The sequence below is a fragment of the Ananas comosus genome, linkage group 18 (genome assembly GCF_001540865.1).
Source record: "Ananas comosus cultivar F153 linkage group 18, ASM154086v1, whole genome shotgun sequence".
NCBI classification, from domain to species: domain Eukaryota; kingdom Viridiplantae; phylum Streptophyta; class Magnoliopsida; order Poales; family Bromeliaceae; genus Ananas; species Ananas comosus.
Genome location: NC_033638.1, coordinates 2,991,714 through 3,007,947, shown reverse-complemented (window position 1 = coordinate 3,007,947; position 16,234 = coordinate 2,991,714). Strand labels below are relative to the sequence as shown.

The 16,234-nt window shown below is 42.2% G+C and overlaps 1 long non-coding RNA gene across 1 annotated transcript; it reads right to left on the bottom strand.

Moving 5' to 3' along the window:
* LOC109723746 lies at nucleotides 10,320-14,147 on the bottom strand. The gene is made up of 7 exons (XR_002219739.1): nucleotides 14,047-14,147; nucleotides 13,690-13,870; nucleotides 13,174-13,549; nucleotides 12,982-13,069; nucleotides 12,411-12,903; nucleotides 11,686-12,031; nucleotides 10,320-10,601 (listed from the first exon to the last, which is right to left on the bottom strand). It is a non-coding gene; the product is annotated as an uncharacterized LOC109723746 (long non-coding RNA).

Here is a 16,234-nt window from a genome sequence, read left to right as displayed (position 1 = left end):
TCTTTCCTAAGGTTACTTTACCTTAGCCAACTATGCCACTCGACTCGGTCTAGAGTCAATCACCCGCGGATATGCCGCGCTCTGTCAGGCACAAGGTGAAGGACGTCTCACAAGTACCTCAACCTTAAATCCTCAAACCACATCGCCCAATGGGCAAGGAGAACCAACATATATACTGCTCATGGTGCATGGCAATTGCCACAATCAATACCCAATCCTCTCAGCTAACCTGTAGGTTTCGCCCTCAACAGACTCACCAACCCAATATCCCAATAATTGAGGAGATACCCGCTACAACCCGATAGGACCGTCCTCTGGGGAGATACCCGCTACGACCCAGTGATGACAACTCCGGAGCTCATCAATCGGGAAGATACCTGCTACGACCCGACAGGCTCAACCTCTGGGGAGATACCCACTACGACCCAGTGATGATCACTGCGGAGCTCATCGCTCGAAGGGGAGCGACCGCCCTCTAGTATCGGACTTATAGGTGAGTATGATCCAATCCACAACCATGAGCATACCACGTTCACTAAGGCCACAAGACCTGGGATTCCAGAATCCACTTTCAACATTTCAAGGGTTAGTCTTATACCCTATACCGACAACCTTTCTAGGTCCAAGCCATTTCCCAACCTAAGTTTAATAACATTAGGTCTAATGTCACTATGTTCATTGCCTAGGTTCTATAACCCTAGGTTCATTGTTCTTTACTACCTAGATTCATTCGACTCTAGGTTTAATATCACTATATTCATAACCTAGGTTCATTAACACTAGGTCCAATGTCATTTATGTCCTAGGTCCACTCGACTCTAGGTTTAATACCACTAATGCCATAACCTAGGTTTACTTGACTCTAGGTTCAATTCTTAACCTATGTTCAATGACACTAGGTTCCAATACCATTCCTAATACTTGTCTTCCTAATTATTCACACTTAGGATTATTAATTGACATGCCACTCAGTGTTCTCACTTTCCAATGTCAAGTTCTTTACTATACTTAGAGTTATCGATCTTAGTTCATATTCATATGAAACTAGCATACTTTTACAATGTCAACATGCATAGTTCATCTATCATATGCAATATGTCATCATATATATATTTCCATTTAACATAATCCACAGTACGTTAATTCACAATATGTCATCATGCACATATACCAACTAGCATCTCAAGATATGTCAACACACATATATACATCATCTAGTATAATCCAAACTATGCCAACATGCCTTTCTATAGTATCACTTTCATGCATTCATAACCTCTATGACATGCATTCATATAACATTTCATGCATTCTTATAGTATCATTTTCATGCATTCATTTAGCATATTTCTTATGCATTTACCATTCTTCAACTAGCTACCATTATATGCATCAATAATAAACAACGCTCCACTTTGACATGGAAGTGAGCTAATATCTTCGGTGAGCACAACCCACCTCGTAACATTCTCCGATTACTTGTAGTCACTTGCAATCGGCCTCCCGCGGCATCCGTGACCCGGTTCGGCTCGAACTCTTGCGCGACCACCCGAACGGCCACCAATCCACGATCCGAAAATTCTGGAGTTATTCCTTGACACCACAATGCTCCGGTGAATTTCTTGGAACTTTTGGACTCTTAATCTGCGTGCTGCGGCTATTTGTACGAAAAATGCTATTTCGTCAATAACTGTGCGTACACTCGTCGGATTGTCGAACCGAGTGCACCAACGCGTTCGTTATACCCCTAATTAGGTTTCTACATGATCAAATTAGATCAAAACCCAACTTGGGCAAAACCCCTCTTTGGGATGCCCTAACAATGCCATAATCCCATTTTTTCTAGATTGATCTTGTGATTAAGCAAATACTAGCTTAGAATCATCTAGGAAGCGCTCTAATACTATTCCCAACTCATTTGAACCAACCCTAGAGCATCTACTTCGAACCCCAGCATTCCACCATTAGAGCACATGAAGCTCACATGGGTTTTCATGGTGTTCATGGCCCAACAATGCTTCTAAGCATGAAAGAAGCTCAAAACCTTAGGTTTCATTGTGAAAATCCAAACCCTAGAGTTCTACTTGCAAGAGAACTCACTGTTGCCCAAGCTCTACCAAGCTCCTTTTTGTAGGATAGCTTCTAGAACCATCAAAGCCTCCAAAATCCACCTCTCCAAACTTCATCTCCACCTTCTCCTTGCCCTAGAGCAAGAGTTCTAGAAAGAGAAAGAGAGAAATGAGAGGGAGAGGAGAAATGAGGTGTTGGCTGTGAAGGGGAGTGTTTGGGGGTGTTTATGGTATGCTACAATTGCAACTAGGCCCCCCAAATATCCCCTATTTGCAGCAGTGCTCAATGTTTCTCTTTTTTCGCTCGTTAGGCCTCCGATTCATTTCAAATCGCACCAAGACCCCCAAAACATGTTTTCGAGCGTGTCTCAACCATCTTTTCATCCCCGCTTACGCCGGATTTAACCCATGGTCCAACATAGCCTTTCGGGTTCCGTTTTCGCGCTCAACGTGCACCGAAACACCGAACACTCCCGAACCTCAATCTCGCATTGTTTCGACTCCAATTCGCGCCGAGTAATGCTAAAACCCTTCTAACTCCTTTAGAACTCACTTTTAACCCTTCCAACCTTGTTGGAATATTAAATGAAACTTGTCCAACTATTTCTTTCGGGTACTTTAGTCAATTTGACTAAAGTTCGATATATTCTACCGAAGTTTCGATATGTTACAAGCGTCATGCAGTATTATCGTTAAAGGGTGAGCCTAGTGGTCAACCGGACTAGCAAGATCTAAGTTTGGCTCAAGCGCTTGAACAAATGACTCGCGTCTTACAAGTTTTAGAGCAAAATAGTCATCAGAGTACCACCCGTCTGGACGCAGTTTCATCCACTATCACAGCTTCTAATGAAAATATTGCCCGGATGGGGCAGTTGTTAACTCGAAACAAACAACCGTACGCGGGCCTACCAGGACCTGTGGCACACTGATATTACAAAATCCAGGAACACCGGCGATTATGTAGCCTCAGATAACACCGTTTCAAGCTGCCTATAGACTAGCGAATGCAAATACCGATCAACAGCCTGAAATGGCATGGGGATTACCTCCTCCGCCACCGTACCAGCGTATCTGTCAGGCCCCGGGACCGGCGGAGGCCCTCCCGGTAGCGTGCCCAGACCCGTCATATGTCTACACATATAAGGCGTCTACAATAAAGCGAAAGTAAAAGCAAGTAATAGAACAAATAGAAGAAGTGAAGTAACTAGCAACTAATGATATCAGAGCGAGTAAAGTTCTAACATCTACACCAAAGTAAAGAAGTAAAGCTAGACAATAAAAGAATCATAAGTAGTACAATAACCGTCTCTAGTACAAAAATGGTGGTCTCTATACATATACGGGTACAACTCTCAACCTCTCACAAAAAGAAAACACGAGAGGTAGACCACCTATCGAACGATCCCTCAGTAAGCACGCTAGCCCGAGGCGATACCCTTTCCGCGATCCCTGGCCTCTCCCTGCATGGAAGGCTCTGAAAAATATCGAGAAAAAGAGGGCGTGAGAACTATAATTTATAGTTCCCAGTGGGCAATTACTGACCTCAGCTCCTGCTCCACTAGGCCCCAAAAATAAGGGTAAGCAACGATAATAATAATAAGCAATAAAAAGGAGCATGTAATAAACTGCTGAAAGAGAGAGCATAAGTAAAATGCTATACTACTATATCCCTCATAAGCACGATGTCAAAATGTTGTACATCTATTCTATCATAAGGAAAAGTAACCAATGGCAATAGTTTACTGTTACAACCCTTTATTCATACATGATGTATAAGCTCTATCATGGCAACCAAGCATACTGTGATGAAATAGGTAACTGTCAAGTATGCTACATGTCCCAACACTATGCTAAAAGCATATAAATGTAACTCAACTACTAAACCTATCTAGTAGTGATTATCCATTCTCAACACCGTGTCGATTTCCATTTCCAATTAAGGACCTACCAAAGGTAGTCCAGCTTGTGCCGCCTAAGTGCCTGTGGTAGCCCGACATCCCTACTCTTGGAATGTGTCTGTCCCACTCGACCCCGTAGGCTTCTCAATACCGCACGAGCGAACATAAGTCGCGTAGGCTAACTCCGGAGTGCCGGCTTGTAGGGAGCGACCCTCACAAGCATGTGCGAATGAGCACAAATGGCAAGCAAGCATAGTCCAAGTCTCAAGTATCCAACCCTCATGTCTCTAACATGGTATAGTCACTAGCATCCCGAAGATCTAGTTTAAGTCACAATGTGAAGTTTCAACATTTGCTACGCCTAGTGCCCCTTGATGACACTTAGGCAATTTGATGTTCAACATGTTTTCCAAATCCCTCAATGGCCCTATCCACTAGGTTCACACATGTCCTGAGCTCAATGCCGCTTGATGACATTAGCTCTCTAATTCACATGATATCAAGTTCGATGCCTATATATATAGCAATTGTCATCTTTCATGTCTCAATTAAACTTATGTTTAAACGCATGAATCATAGCTCATTTACTCTATAGAAACATGAAACCAAATCTCATATAGAATGCTAAATGCAACCAACTCTCTCTCAAGCAACTCTCTACTACATAGAGGTCCAAAATTTCATTACATATAACATGGGCATTTTAAGCACTCTAAAATTCATAATAAATACATTTAATATGAAAATGCATGAGTTATTAGTACACGAAGCACTTATCACCAAATATGAGATTTTCTCATATCAAAGGCTAGGTCAAACCCACCAAAATCGAAACTTTCGTTTCGCCGAACGGAGATTTCCACAAGCTTTCTAGCACCCTAGGAACATCAAAAATGGTGTCATCCAATCGATACGAAGAGCAATAAGCTCAATCTTTAACCTAGAAGCAAAAGGGCCAAAACTCACCTCAAGAGTAGAAATCTTCTCCTAAGCTCCAAAAGAGAGCTAGAACCCTTCCAATCCAAGCCCTAGGAAGGTTCTAAACCAACCAATCAAGCCTCAAAAGCCCTAGGTTCAAAAAGCCCAAAATAAACCCTAAGTCTCAAAACTAGGGTTTCATCTCAAAGAAAGCTCTAAAATCCAAAACTAGAGGAAAGGATCTTGCCACTTACCTCTTAGAAGCCTCAAAACCAGCTCAAAGTCCTCAAACTTCAAGTATCTTCCCTCAATCAAACTCCAAACCCAAGTTCCAAGCTTCAAAAATGGTGGAAATAGCTCCAATAGGCAAAAGAGAGGGAAAAACCATCAAAATCCAAGCTAGAATGAGATCAAAATCAAGTGGGAAGGTGTGGGAAGCTTCCTTACCTGGTTCTCTGCTCTTCCCAGCTCAGGGGAGTGCCCTAGGACACAATCGCAAATAAGCCCCTGCAGAACAAACTGCACGAAATCAGCCTCCTTGTACCGATACACGGGATCTTGTACCGGTACAAGAGCTACGAAAATCCAAAACCGAGGCTCGGGTGCGCGGTTCTGCGGCACTGTACCGGTACAGACCCGATGGCTGTACCGGTACAACCATCAACATTGTACCGGTACAAGACCATCCTTGTACCGGTACAAGAACTGCGAATATGCAAACCCGAGGCTCGGGCTTTCGAGTTCGCGGCTCTGTACCGGTACAAGCACAACCTTGTACCGGTACAAGCCCGCCGGACAGCCAATCCGAGAGCTGGCCAAAATTCAAATTTTTGAATTTTGGTGCAAGGCTTCGTACTACACTCCTCGGGACATGTGCCATAGGTCGGAACACAGTCAACGACCTACCAGAAAANTGCGCGGTTCTGCGGCACTGTACCGGTACAGGCCCGATGGCTGTACCGGTACAGCCATCAACATTATACCAGTACAAGACCATCCTTGTACCGCTACAAGACCTGCGAATATGCAAACCCGAGGCTCGGGTTTGCGAGTTCGCGGCTCTGTACCGGTACAAGCACAACCTTGTACCGGTACAAGCCCGCCAGACAGCCAATCCGAGAGCTGGCCAAAATCCAAATTTTTGGGTTTTGGTGCAAGGCTTCGTACCACACTCCTCGGGACACGTGCCATAGGTCGGAACACAGTCAACGACCTACCAGACAATCTGGAAAAGCTCAGAGCACAGCTAATCACTCGAACCTCGCAATTTGCAAAGGTCCAGTGTGTTACAGTATCAACCCCAAAATATAGGGATTAGGGCTGGAGGACAAGGTATGAATCCTGCAGCACAATTACGGTTTGCCTACAGGACGGAACCCAATGCAGGCACAGGCTCCTGTTCCCCCACCAGGGAATAATAATGAGTTGTATGCCTAGATTGAAGAAGCCATCCGAAATACTTTCATAGTGGGGGCTAGGACGGCGATGTGGTGTAACATACCAGATTTTGATATAAAAATAAAAATAAATAAAAAATAGTGTGAGAAACTATTTTTATTGAATTTAGAAAAGTAAAACATAAGTCAGAAGTGACTTGTGCTGAAATCGGAATGAAAACAGAAGATTTAGAATTTTCTGTTGGAAACGGGACAGATAAATTAGCAGAAAATGCATAGTGTCAGAAAATTATGAAAATTGGAGGATAAGCCAGAATTATTTTTATGAGGCTAGATTTAAAGTTTCATGTCATTCTGACACCCGGAAGGTGAAAAATAAAATCCGACAGCTATCCGATAAAGATTATAGTTCGGTACAGCTTTCGGTGACCAAACGGGGTCGAAACTGAAATATTAAAATTTCTTTGGACTCGTTAAGTAAAACCGAACATGACTATCAAATTTGAACTCAAACGGATATTCAGAGGGCTCCGGCGAAAGATATCAGATTTCGAACTGCCCGGAAGTGAATAGTATTTTGGGGTGTAATGTATAAAGAAGCTTTTTGCTTCTTCTTCCTCAGCCGACTACACCACCCCACAACACACGCACCCATGGGAAGGGAGAGAGAAACTCTCCTTTCTCTCTCTAAAGATCTCTCTCATCTCTCCAAATCTCTGTCTAAAAATTTGAGGTTTGGTAGAGAGCGAGCTTGCGAACGCGTTGGAGGCGTCGGTTCGAGCTCTCGTGCGGCCGTTGGAGCGGCGTGTTTCGTTGCGGCGTTCACATAGTGGTAAGCTTTTGGGATTTGGCTTAATCCTTAGCTTTAAGTATTCTAATAGCCTCTAATGAGTATTGTTCGCATGTTACTCCATTTAATTTGGATTATTTGGAGGTTAATTACATATTAGGGCTCCGAATGGAGTTTTGTAAAATAGTAGGGTTTGATCTCATTTGACCCTCCGTAAACCAAATTGCTAGGTAAACGAACGCGTTGGCAAAGTCGGTTCGGCGATTCGTCGAACCGTTGTAAAGATATTAAAGAAATGGGCGTTTAGGCTTCGTTTCCGCCTGAATGGCCGAGGCGACATCGTAAAATCATGAAAACGGATTTGGAGCACCGTGGCACATAATCGAAGACCTATAATTTTCGGTGCCGCGATCCGACGCACGGTTGGTGAGTATTAGCAAAATCGGGCCGAACCGGGTTATGGGTGCCCCGGGAGGCCGATTGCAAGTGTCGACAAGCAATCGGAAAGCGATTTCAGGTGGGTTGTGTTTACCGAAGCGACTAGGTCGCCTGTATGTCTAAGATAAATGTTTATCTTTGATGCACGTAGTGGTAGCTAGTGGTAGAACACATGAATGTATAAGATGAATGTCTTGTTAAGCTACTAATTAATGCATATGGACATAATGTAGGAATGCTAAATAGATGCATGAATGATGTGGTATGGAAATGCTAGAATATATGCGTTGGTTAATGTTAGTTGAATGTATGTCATAGAAATGCTAAATGTAAGCATGTGGTTAATGCTAAGACTATTTCTAATTGATACATAAAGTTGTATTGGTAGGTTACATGATATTATGAATACTTGAAACATACTATGTAGTTGAGATTACCTACCAATGATATGAAATGCATAATAAATTAAATGCTAAAAGAATGCATGAGATGCTAAGTATGGACTATGTTAGAAGAATTATACATGTTGCTATATTGTGGAATATAGTAGATGAACCATGCATGTTGAACTTGGGTTGATAACTCTAGGTTGATTGGAGAACTCGACATTGGAGAACTAGTATAATGTGCATATGGACAATCTATATACATTAGATCGAGTGGCATTAAACCTAGTGTCTTGAACATAGGTTGAACATGAATGATATGAACATAGAGTTAGTAAACCTAGGTCGGACATGAAGAACATATGAACCTAGTGTGAATATACATAGGTTGGAATCATGTGTGTCATTTAATCTAGCGTTAAAGAACATAGGTTGGACATGAACCTAGTGTTAAAGAAAGTAGTTAAACAAGGTTTAACCCAAAGTGACATTGTGGCTTGATATTAGCGGTATATGCATGATTAGGTAAAAACCTATCATTGGCATTGAGGCATAGAGATATAGAATAGGTTGGCTATACCTCCTCAAATTGAGGATGGGATCGTACTCACATGTATCGGTTCCGGCTTGTGCGAGGTCGCTCCTCTACAGGCGGTGTACTCCGGAGTATAGACACCACGGGTGAGAATGCCCGGCGAAGATCCCTCGGGTGACAGTGCCTTGTGCCTTCCCCGGTAGACAGGATGGATCCCTCGGGGGCATTTCCTAATGCTAATCCCGGTAGATGGGACATGTGAGTGTGAGCTTGGGGCTAACTTGATGAACCCCGGAAAGATTGGGTAAAGGCCAAAGTGAATGTGTGAAAGTATGCATTATGAGCTAGTGAATTGGTATTCCAGTTGAGTGGATTTATGGCTGAGGTGCATGTGGGACGTCCTTCACCTCGAGCCTAGATGTATGCGGTATTCTGCAGATGATTGACTCGAAACCGAGTCGGGTGGTTAGCTTGGCTAGGGTAGAGGAAAATCTTAGGAGCAAATAACCAATGATGTAAAGTGACAAGATGTATAAATTATGAAAAAGCTATGGATAGAAAGTAAAATCATCTATTCTACTTGTATAGTTGCATAGTTTCATTTTGCATATTGAGAGGCATGACATGTAGTTCAATATCGAGTAAATGTATAAATATCTGTTATATGTTATTGGACTAACCTGTTGCAGTGCCTCATTAGACCTATTGGTTGAGCTTTTCCCTTGGGTGGTCGTACCCACTGGGAGCCATGGAGTTGGTTCTCACCCCACGTTATTTTGGGGTGTTACAAGTTCACACGTGAGCGGCGCGGCGGCGCGAGGTGAGGGCGTAGCTCCGTAGTTAGCGCCCTACTACCGAGACCAAGGATAGCGGTACCCTGAGTCGGCTACTTAGGGATGTAAGAAAATGAAAGGAATAAGATTGCAATAATTTGTAATAAAAGTATGATTGTATTTGGAGGTTAAATGTAATATGTAATTGTGATGTAAAATGTATCTAGTGAATGTGAATGCTTGTAATAACAAGTGGATTATGTTTTTGATACTTCCTTATGCAATCTTTGATCGAAATGTGTTCCTGGTTGGAACTTCGTACATTGTATTGATTGCGACGCTTTGGACGTACAGGGGAGACTCTGTCCGCGGTACAGGGAAAACCCTGTCCGTTCGGCGGTTTGTTGGCGTGCCCGAAACCGACCAAATAGGCGGGCTCAGGGCGTGACATGTGGCCTTTATGTAGATCTCCTTATCTTGCCAACATAAAAGTAGAACATTCGTACCCGGTAAATTGGAAAATTCTGAAATTTGACAAATTTTCTAGAGATGATATCGAAAACACGATCGAACACGTGGCGCGGTTTACGGCCCGATGTAGAGAGGACGCCGTAGATCCATTTCTCAAACTTAGATTGTTCAACATGTCATTAACTAAGACGACATTCTCTTAGACTGTGTTTGGCAATGGAATTATGTCACACAGGATAAATTTTTTTATCCTCGGTATATCTCAATATTCTAGAATAGAGAGGAATACAAATAATTTTTTGTTTGGATTTATATTAATTTATACTAGGGTATAAACAATATGATGTTTGGTTAATTTCTTGAAAGAAGAGAAGAATAGTGAAAAAAGTTAAATGAATTTTTTTTAAATGCCGATTTTACCTTTATGAATGTCTCACATTCATAGCATATGTTATAGAATATATAGCACATGAAAAAATATAAATATATTTTCAATAATTGTACAAAGTAATTTATTAATTAATCAACATGATTAAGAAATAATCTTTATTATATATACACTATCAAGTATTACTAGTGTAGTAACCCGCGCGATGCGGCGGACAAAACACAAAGCAAACCCCCCCCCCCACTGCTCTTTAGCATAGTTTCCTATCTTCAACATATGCTATTTACATAACATATATTCCAAAAGAAAAAAGTTGGATCTTTAAAATAGAAAAGAAGAAGAAGAAGAGAACCAATATACTGTAATATGTGCATCAAATAAATACATGATACTGAATAAATTATTGGAATATTCTCATAAACCTTGCATATAGGGCGTACAGAAGCAAGATCCTCTATTCCTTCTCGTTTGCCACAACCACATTAGGAAGCCACCAAACTTGAGTATGATTAGTTATTGTAGGAATATAAAATAACTTCTGCATCAACAAATGTAAGCATGCCATTGAACATCAAGAGAGGCCAAATATTTAAATTACAACTTAGAGCAAAAGCGATATAAAGCAAAATTAATTGTTTAATTTCAAATTTAGCGTTTGAAACTTGACTCGCATTTCAATTTCAACCTCATTTTGGATTGCGGAATTTACTTGTCACGCCCCGGGAACGATGCCAATTTGGCCCGACCCAAGCACGTCAAACAGACGCCGAACGGACAGAGTTTCCCCTATCCGCCCAAGGCTCATCACATGTACATTTTCATCAATAGAGAAAAGCACAAGCGGAAACATACACAAACGGCTTACACGAGGGTAAGCAATAGCCATTAGTGAAAGATAGGAAAACTAAACATTCGACTAGTATTATGATTCATTTGATCACATACAAGTAATTCATTTACATCCATGATTCTTTACAATTCATTACACCATTTCATCATTTCTTTCTTACATCACATTTGCCTCAAATAAGCCTTACATTCTTTTCTTTGCTTTAAACATTCACAACCTAAATCATCAATACAAAAGATGATAAAAGGGTAGCTACTACAAAATGTAACCCAACTCTGGTGGCCTCTGTCTAAGGCGCGATACCTTTACCGCGGTCGCTCGCCGGCTCGCTCGGTCCCGGCTCTGTGGAAATAGTGGGGTGAGAACTACAACAAAGTTCCCAGTGGGTTCGGCCCCNCCAGGGACCGGTCCCCGAGAGCTGAAAATCTGCAATTTTGCAGAATTTAACTCTTTAGCTCTCGAAAACCTTCCTTAACTCACTTTTGATCATTTTAACACCTTCGGACTTTCCGAAGTGTACCATCCTCGCACTTTGGTCAATTTGACTAAAGTTCGACATTTCTATTTTTCGAATTTTCGGTATATTACATTACTCCCTGAAATTTGGTGCTGATTTTGAAGCGGTAGCATGCTACCTTTTCTCCAAAAAAAAAAAAAAAAAAGAAATTTGGTGCTGGTTTCATTTCATCCTTAAGAGTTCCAATTTGGTCCTTGAAGTCAAAATGTCTTCGATGCAATAACAATGAAACACAAAATGAAGCAGCAAATATACCTTTTTGGATTTTGCTTGGCGAGCATTATCTGCAGCTTTCCCAATCGCTTTGGCAATTTTATTGGAACGATCCTTCCCAAGTGGGTTTATTTAACCGGTTATATAAAGAAGTTGTAACAGTTTTGATTGTGGACAGGAATTAGGTGTTTCTAAATCAATGTGGAATGTTGTAACGTCTCTTTGATAAAAAATCCCATGAACAAAATTCGGAGTTCAAAATGCTTCCAGCTGAAGCTGCAAACCCATATCTCCCACAGCATCCATCTGCACCAGGGGAACGAATTAGCCAACAATCACCCCATAAGTTGGGTGACACTCCACCTGGCGGCTTATATTTAGTCTTAATCTGAAATTACAAAATATGAGATTGGTCAATAACTAAAATGTTCCAACCTATGTTTCACAATGTGCCTATGTGATGTGCAGCATGATGGAGGCAAATAGGCTACAGATGAAAGTGAAGAGGGACTATATGAACTATATCACGTTTTGAAATTGCCACCAAAATTATTTAAGTTCATGTGTCCATCTCAAAATATCCAACTTTTAAGAGAAAAGAAATCCATATGTTCAGAAGATAAAAAACAGCCAAAAAAAGGTGTGGCTCAAAACTGTTGAGAAAATTTAGAAGAATTACGTACCTCACAATTTGCAATATCATAGTAAGAACAGCCAAAAAAAGGTGTGGCTCAACACTGTTGACAAAGTTTAGAAGAATTAAGTACCTCACAATTTGTAATGTCATAGTAAGAACAGGTACCATCAATATGAGCAAGAAGAACAGCGTCTCCTTCAGAAACAAACAATCCACCTGTTGAAGGTTTGCGTCCTATCTCCCATAAATGATCAATGTCAGTTTTCTCAGCGTCCTGCTGGGGCCAATCGACCGGATCGAAGCGACAGAGGGGCTGATAGAGGGGATCGAAGCAACAGGAAAACAAAACCGAGACGACGAAGGAAGAAGGAGCGAGAATGAACCAAACCCATTTTTTCAGGCATTAGGGGAGCAACCGACATGATCGAAGCGGCGAAAGGAGTAATAGACACTATCGAAGAGGCGGGGGTAGTAGGGATCAAAGCGGCGGGCACAATCCAGATTCAAAGAGTAAGTGACCTATTTGGAACAAAGCTAGTGAATTGGTATGATTCTTTAATTAACTGATCAAGTCCCAGATACCTATACAGCTCGTCCATGAAGCTTTGACAAAATCGCATGATCTGTTAGTACACCATAACCTTGTTAAGGAATAAAGAAGTGCACTTGTCACTAAGCAACTCCACATGAATGAATAGTACCTCGCTCTCACTCTTTCCGATTGGATCGAAATCGCTTCCTCCCCCCACCACCTCCGAGCTTATAGGGTGATAGAGCATTTTTCAATGTCTGGAAAGAAATTTCAGAATAGTAAGCAACTATTATGGACAACATACAATAGCATATTTTTCTGGAAGCAAGCAAACATTAACCAGAAGTTATTATATACTGACTGCGCTCCAGGTGAGCACCAAATTCATTCAGCGGGCCGGCGCCGGAGCGGATCAACAGGCGGCTAGCGATGGTGGGGTTCACGTCGGCGGTGGCTGTCGAGCTGGCAAAGGGCAACGGCATCTTCGCGCAGCTGTCGAACGGCGGCGTGCCGTGGTTCCTCTTCACCGCCACGCTGCTCTCTGTCGCGTCCCCGCGTGACAAAAAGGAGATATTGTAGCTTGCATCTGGTCTGTAAACCAAGCTAGCTGAACAAAGAGCCTCATTATATGCTTCCAAGAATGGTAAGAAACAGGCATATATCTGGAAACCAACATCTCTATGGCAATTTACTTCGACTATGAGAAATGGAGTCTCAGCTGAACCTTTTAGCACCACCTTCCACAGAGATAAGATATGATTGCTATCATTAGGAAACATGTAATTACAAAAGCAAGAAGCAGAGACAACAAAAACGAACTAAACTAATCGGAAGAGACAAAGCATTAGGGTTAAGGGAAAATTGAATCAAACCCTACCACACCCATACTGACCCGTGCCGTCGTAGCGGAGCTCCTCGCAGGGGGAGCATCTGGGGACCACGGCGTCCACTGCCGACGACCTGCCGCCGTCCACGGCGCGCCATGCCGCCCTCGCCGCCTCCCGGAACGCCTACGTGCTCACCACCACGGGTTGCCCTAGCGCCGCATCCACCTCCACCTACATGACGAACATATGAGAGAGAGAGAGAGAATTAGAGAGAGGAAGAATCCATTTTTTTCATCAGTAGGGGGGACCAATCGACGGGATCGAAGCGGCAGAGGGACTGATAGAGGGGATCAAAGCAACATGAAAATAAAATCGAGGCGACGAAGGAGTAATAGACGTTATCGAACCGGCGGGAGTAGCAAGGATCGAAGCGGCGAGGGTTCGGAGAGGGTCGAAGCGGCGGGGTAGCAGAGATCGAAGCGGCGGGGTAGCAGAGATCGAGGCGGCGAGGGCTCAAGAGAGGGGCGGGGGTAGCAGGGATCGAAGAGGCGGGGTAGCGGGATCGAAGTCATCGAACCGGCGGGGTAGCAGGTGGGACCCATGACGGAGCCACGTATGAATAGGATTAAGCGTAAGATGACACGTGGATGACTAACACGGAAATTAATAGAGAATATATAGATTATAGTAATTAAATTTATACTAATAATATATATATTAGTAAACACTATATATAGAAATCAGATGGGAGGATAGAGTAAAGTGGGGGTGCGGGGTCGAGGCGTCATAAATAGAGGGTGCATAGGTCGAGGCATCATAAAAAGTAGCTAAAAAAACTACTTGTTTATTGCCCCACCCTTGAATTCATGAGGGATAAATTTTATTCTACGGGTGGGGGAGAATATAATTAACGGGTTATTCCAAGATCAACTGGAATAACCCGCTTTGACTAGAATAAATTATCCATGGCAAATTTTATTTTGTTTGGAAGAATAATAAGGATAAAAAATGTTATTCTTCAGATATTTTGTTACCAAACGGATACTTGCCAATTTTGTTCGAGACTGGGACGAATTGGAGAGGAAGTTTCATAAACAGTTTTATTGATTAAAACCGGAATTATCGGTCGCTGATTTAGCCCAATACTGGCAAAAGTCAGGGGAATTGGCAGAGGAATACTTAAACCGATTCAAAATGACACGAAGTCGTTGTTTCGTTAGAATGTCAGAATCGGAATTTGCTAAAATGACATTCAATGGTTTACATTTTTAAATTAAAGATCATGTTGAAGATAAGTATTTTCCAAATCTATTTGACTTGGGTGTCTAGGTTGCTCAATATGAGCAATTTAGGAAAGGCAATAATGAGGATCTACCTAAATGGAGCCGAAACAAGGATTGGAGTAAGAAGAAAGAGAAAAATATCTCTTTTGTTGAGAAATCTTCAGCTCATGATGAGCTGAATACTTCTAGGGAAACTAAAGATTCGGCTGATGAGGCTGAAGTTTATGCAGCGGAAAGGTTAAAAACTGACAACCTTATAAATGCACGCTGTTGAAGCCAGCTAGAACTAGCGAAGTGAAAGCGCGCGTTTCTGCATATAGTTATTCTTTTGACGTCGCAAAGACCGATCTGATCTTTGATCAGTTGTTAAAAGAAGGCAGAATTAAGCTTCAGGAAGGTCAAACAATACCTTCCGGAGAAGAATTAAAAAGAATAAAGTATTGTAAGTGGCATAACTCATGGAGTCACAAAACTGATGAATGTACCGCTTTCAAAAGGCAAATTAAAAAAAAACATTAATGAAGGTCGGCTCGTATTTTTCGATCAAGAAAATAAAAATATGGAAGTTAATCAAAATTTGTTTCCCTCACAAGTTAACATGGTGGATATCGAAGGGAAAGTATCGTTGAGGGAAAGGTTGATCAAGACATTGCCAAAACCAAGAGATCTTTTCGGTTGTGCATACGATGCAAGGCTGAGATGACTCGTTGTGACTGGGAGGCGATTATTTAAGAGAAGAAACTGTATGGGGAATGGAAGGAGTTTATGGCATTCCCTAAAGAGTGGGAAGATCGTCTTGAAGTAGGAAATGATCCGGATGACAGTTCGGTAGGAGATTCGAATGACTCCGAAGAAGAAGTGGAGTCTAGGAATGATAGGAAGGATTTGGTGATCCAAAAGGTCTTAGACGATTACTATAATTGTCAAACTAAAGAAAAAATGAGCCGAAAGAGTTACTATGAGAAGCCCTTCGACAACAACAAAAGTACCCAGGATATCGACCTAACTGGCATCATCAGGTCAGGCCAAAACTCGAACCAGAGTTAAGGGGATGACCGAGGGTGACATTGAGTTCCTGGGCCGAAGATTAGTCAACGAGCTTGGCATTCAACCTTGGCTGAGACTGTGGGAGAGAAGAGAGATTCTGAAAGAACATCTCAAGACCGTCAAGGTGCCTGCCAATGTGCCAATTGACCAGTGGCACACTGCAAAAGCACCAGCCAAATGGCATGGGCCGATGCTGACGAAGACTCAAAAGGGCCGGCAGCAAAGAATGTAAGCCGAGGCAAGACATCATTGGGAAGAAGCAAAA